Source organism: Anopheles coluzzii, chromosome 3 (genome assembly GCF_943734685.1).
Source record: "Anopheles coluzzii chromosome 3, AcolN3, whole genome shotgun sequence".
Taxonomy (NCBI): Eukaryota; Metazoa; Arthropoda; class Insecta; order Diptera; family Culicidae; genus Anopheles; species Anopheles coluzzii.
In genome coordinates this window covers 67,964,656-67,970,655 of record NC_064671.1, presented here as the reverse complement: position 1 = coordinate 67,970,655, position 6,000 = coordinate 67,964,656, and positions in this window count along the sequence as shown.

Genomic DNA, 6,000 nt, shown 5'->3' with positions numbered 1-6,000 from the left:
CCGTTCGCTCGGACAGACCACCGTCTCGCTCACACACACACCCACAGTCACATTCCGTGATGTATGGGTTTACAGTGTAACACGGCGTGCTGCCTGCCCCCTCAGGATGAAAAGGGGAGGAAATCAACCACCGAGAAGCGGGAGCTCAGCCGTGAAGCCAGTCTGCACAGACACACACACACACCTCAAGCTTCTCCCCCCCCCCCCCCTCACCACCTTGTGCCATTGACTTCAACCCGTGCCAAAGGGGGAGAAGGACAGATAAGGGACAGGGGAGGCTTTAACGGCGGGGAGAGAGGGGAAAACGGTACCGCACAGATACACTTGAGTTTCCCTTCTACCTCAGCTTCTACGCCCTACCACCCTACCCATTCCTCCTCCACTTCCTTCCGGGTGATCGTCTTCCGCTTTCCCTTATTTCATATCCCCCCATCCCGCACGGTGGTTACGGTGGATGACGACGGTCGTTACTCTAATCATATGTACCGCGCCGCGCCAGTCGTCGAGCGAATGGTTCCGAAGCAAATATTCTTTATTTTCTACGCCCGGCGTTAAAATATTGTGCACAATATTCTATGTGTGTGTGTGTTGTTTTTTTTTTACAAAAATGTACACACTATCTTAAGGTGCACCGCGGGGGAAGTGAGGGTCGAGGTGGAAAATGAGGCAAACGAGTACAAATTTTCCGCACATCTCATCGCACACAATCACTGATCACCTGCTGTGCCTAACGGTGTGACTGTATGTGTGTGTCTCTCTCTCCGTGCTGGCCGCGAATGGGTAGAAAAACTCGCGGAAAATCAGCAAATTAAAGATGACACATATCCAATGAAGGGGTGGAGTATGGGGAGCCAAATGAGAAAGGTGAGGAGAGCGGAAAGAAGAATAAAAACACACCAAAAGGATATTTTTAGCAAGAGAAGTGCAACACTCAGAATGAGAGAAAGAGAGAGAGAGAGAGAGAGAAAAGAGAGAGACAGAGAAAGAGAGAACGAAAGAATAAGAGAGTATGGTTATGGTGAGCTGTAGATTAAAAAAATGGCAATGAAATTTATTTTCATATCATTTTTTTTTCTTTTCCCGATCGCGCTCGAAACGGTTTGGATTTAAAGAGGGAAATTCATTTTTGCTGCTTTGCTGCTGCTACTTTCTACCCTCTTCTGTTTGTTTTGCTTTCCACCTGTTGTTTCGTTTTTTGTTCCCACAGTTGCAATGTTAGCAGCAAACGATGTTGAGCAGCAATCAATTTAAATCAAAGGATATGAAAATATTTCGCATGTTTAAAGGGTTGTATGAGATGTCTGTTACTGTTACACACATGTATTTGAATTTGTCCCACAGTTTAGTGGCAATTACAGAGGTAAAACTCCGTTCAAAATATTTAAAATGCTTGCAATAAATAAAAACAAATTAAAACTTGGGGAAACCCTGTAATCCTGAACAAGGTTAATAGAGCGCTAGATATTCTTGTTGCGGAACAATTACGTGGTTCATGAACTTTGCAAGTTTTCCGGTATCAAAATCAAGCATAACAAATATGTAACACACATTTAAGCTTTGAAATGTTTTGTAATTTTTTTATTATTATAACACGTGCTAGAGATTTTTCGATTATGTTAGACGAATTAGGTAGGGTAAATGTACCAATAGTGGTGCAATTTGTAGTGGAACAAATGTATTTTAATAGATTGAAAGTGTCAGGAAGGTAAATTCATGATTATTTTAACACATAGCAATTGGAATATGTTTTATCTTTGCAATCACAACCACTTTTACCATGAAACACATCAATTTTACGAAAAAATACATATTTTTGGGATTGCTTCGTTATACCTATCATGGTGGTATGGTTCCTATAGTCGTCGTATTCTGTTCCTAAAGTGGGTGGTAAACAAAGATGCCTCAAAAACAGTGTATCATATCAATCGAACTTAGTTTTGAAGCAGTTTTCGTATGAATAGCAAGGATTACTGCTATAATTTCGATTTCTTACATAATTTAATCGTAAAAAATGTATGAATTCGGTTGATGAAAATATTGACCTGTCGTCAACCCTCATCCGGAAGAAAAAGCTTGACTTGAGGTCGATTTTTCACTCAGCCAGATAAGCGAATTTAGCCTTTGTTTGGTAAATTACTTACAGAAAACTCATTTCTGCTGCTTATTTTAATGAACACACCACGACATGTCAAAAATATCGTCGAAAAAAATGTAAAATGTCATGTTTTTATTGATTTAATAACTAAGCCCACTATAGGAACATGCCTGTTTTGTGTACCTATAATGGCACTTTCGTAAAAAAACACTTAAAAATACGAAAATATGGTCAAAAGACAATGAATTTGAATAAAACAATATCATTTTATAACAATTATGTTAAAAACTAATAATTGTGTTGTTACATGGTCATTAGAACGTTAACAAAGATATAAGTTTTGTTATGAAATCCTAAGGATTTTGGAAAAATGTTGACACATTTAACAAAATAATGGAATAATGGATAAGTAACGGAATGGCCCCATTTAACTTTTAAACCCTTTGTTAAAGGCCAGAGGACATTTCTCACTAACATAAATAACTTAATTACTTTTAATTTATCGTAGGCAACGCAGTTTAGTGCAATACCACCACTATTGGTACTACCACCACTATAGGTACGTTTATCCTATAGATTTCTGTACAACGGATTAAAAGAGGCACTCAAAGGACTGTTAAAAGGGCTACAAATTATGCAAACAGAACGTTGAATTTTGAATCGCAGGTATAAAGTTCCTTTCATTTAAAATTCGCTCAACCTTTTGGATAGTAATGCCATTAGTGGTGCTGTGTGGAACTTTATGTTAGTTATCTGAAGGTATTGGAGCATACTATTCAAATTGTGCATGTACAGGCGGTCCCCGAGATACACGGTTAAAGGGGACCGACAACGGCCGCAAAATGCCGCGTATCTTGAATTTCCGCCTAAGTCGAATCGCGTAATTTCCCAAAATTTCACAAATTTTCGTATAATAGTCAAATAATTATTTGATATGATTCTGACCTGCATATAATAGTTTTAACCCTTTTGAAATTTGGTTTTTAACATTCTATTAAAAGGGAACTTATTTGGCAATTTACAATTGACGTGCCAAATCAGTACAATTTGCTCAAAGAATTGTCAAATTTAGAAGTCCGCGTATAAGAGGCCGCGTATCTCGGAGACTACCTGTACGTGCTTGTGTTCCATAGTAGTGATGGGTAAAATTGGCAAAATCCGGAGTCGACTCTGATCCGACTCCGATAAATTCGGAATCGACTCCGGAAGGTAGGTCCGCGCTGCAATATCCGGAGTCGTTCGGAATCGTCCGAAAAGGTCCGGAGTTGTCCGGTGTCGCCCGGAGTCGCCCGGTGTCGTCCAGAGTCGTTCGGAGTCGTTCGGAGACGTTCGGAGTCGTTCGGAGTCGTCCGGAGTCGTTCGGAGTCGTTCGGAGTCGTCGGAGTCGTCGGAGTCGTTCGGAGTCGTCGGAGTCGTTCGGAGTCGTCGGAGTAGTTCGGAGTCGCCCGGAGTCGTTCGGAGTCGTTCGGAATCGTCCGGAGTCGTCCGGAGTCGCCCGGAGTCGGAGTCGTCCGGAGTCGTTCGGAGTCGTTCGGAGTCGTTCGGAGTCGTTAGACACCAGACGACTCCGGAAGACTCCGACTCCGGCGACTCCGGACGACTCCGAACGACTCCGAACGACCCTGAACGACTCCGGGCGACTCCAGACGATTCCGGAAGACTCCGGACGACTCCGGAAGACTCCGGACGATTCTGACTCCGGGCGAATCTACTGGTTCCATTTTTCCGGAGTCGGAATCGAACTAACAATAGACGGAGTCGGATCGGAGTCGTGGGTGCGCTCCATACAGCACATCACTATTCCATAGCGTTCAATAGGAATAGCACTACATTAACTAACTGACATGCAAGACCTGAAATGGATCGTTTCGACGCCTGGCTACTTCCCTGTAGTAACAGGGCACCTGGTAAAAAAAAACGTCTCGTAAGCCAGTAAAATGCCGATATGGAATCGCAGCATTAGTATTCACAACCATTTAGAATAGAACTACATTACATCCAGAATGACCATACAAAGCCGTTCGTAGGACGGTTCTCGATCTGTTCACTCCTCCGTATCAGGCCACCTAGTACATGTACTGTAACCCTGTAAAAGGTTGTTGTGCAACGTCTAGAAACGATCGTGAGTCATCGAATAATAGATTTTTGTTGCATTAAATATTGTTCAACAGCTTCAAATGGCTTTTGTCTTCCATGAACAATTTAGTTGGCTTAACTGAAATATCAGACGACTCGACTACTATTATATTTTTTTTAATGTTGATTAAAAATATCGCACACTGGTACGTGATCTTGTCAGCGTAGGAAATGCACTTCCAAGAAGAAGCGTCCAACTCGGCACCAAACAATGTACCATTTTAAAATTTCACCAAGAATAAGCTACTTTCGTTCAATTCCTGCAAACGCCTGTTTATCATTTCTGTATATCCTCGTGTACAAACGTATTTCATGCGTCCAAAAATGCGTCCATTAGCTCGGCTCGCTGCAAACGTTTGATTACCTCCCGAGGCACGGCTACGGTCTGATAAACAGTGATACGCACCACACCAAACCGGTACCAAACCGCGCGCCTGACGCACTTTAGCCACCGATATGCCACTTGTTGCTGTGGGATTAAAACGCACGTTTCGTGTTGGCGTTTTCCAAACCCCACCGTCGGAACACGTGCCAAAACGCGTTTCGGTGTGTTTTATTTGTTTCTCTCCTGTGGGGAGGAAAAGCAACATTAACGCACTGTTTCTGGCCATCATCATGATCATCGGCGTTGCGGGGCAGTGGTTGCATCTTTCCGCGTCAGATTTTACCCTTCCGTTGCGTTATGAATGCGTTCGGCAAACGAAAACAAATATCCAAACACTCGGGCTCGGCGCTCCGGCAAACTCTCGGAATCCATTGGCCGAATGCGCATCGAACGGTGACGAGATTCATATCGCACTTCGACGTTGTTGTAGAGGGAAAATAATTGAAATATTTTAAATGGTTTAAATACCTTTCAGTCCCATTTTAAGCTACGGAAAGTTCATTAGTATTTGAAAGTAATCTTTTCTAAAGTTTCGCTTCGGATAAAACAAATTTATAAATTTTATGATTTTCAACCCATTTTTCACCTCGAAATTTGACAAAATCAGATTAATTCAAAATGACTTCTCCTAAATTTTAATGATTTCTTTAAAAAAAATACTCAGTTTCAAACGATTGTACACATATTTTAGGTACAAATTGGCATATAAATTGCCATACGACGTCTCAAGCTCTGTTCATTTATCATTGTTGATCTTTTATTCAGTTCTTTTATTGCTCCTTTCATTCAGTCTCCAAAAAACTGCGAATGCTTCGTTGGAAAACAAACAGAACCATTTAATCCCCCCAGCTCAGAGAATATCAACATAAAATGATGTTGAAAAAGAACCCCTCGCAAGACCCGAGATTTCTAGTGTACGTAGACAGCCAGAAGGGGATGATCAAGAGGGAAAAGTCTTTTGAAATCAACGAAGCATTCGATCCCGTAAAAACCCCGTAACCCCAGACAATGTAAAGGCAGCAGTGCGATACGCGCCGTCGCCCCCAACTTGTCCAATCGGATGACCGACTGTGTCCAGACTACCAGACATTAGACAGCCCCATGCAACGTCATCATGAGCTGGTAGGATTACATTTCCGCGATCAAACACACACGCGACTTGAGACGCGCGCGCGCAAGTTGTTTTGTTAACGATCACGCACGCAAGGTAAGCATCTAAATATCACTTAGAACTTCCTCCGAGTGACGTCATTTGTCTAGTGTGAGGGAGTGACTGCCTTTTCAAGGGTGCTAAAACACTTCTTGCATTGGGTCTGTTGTGCCAAGTTCAATTATCGGGGTGTCATTTGTGTGGCCGGATGCGTTCAACTCCAAGCTGTTTAAA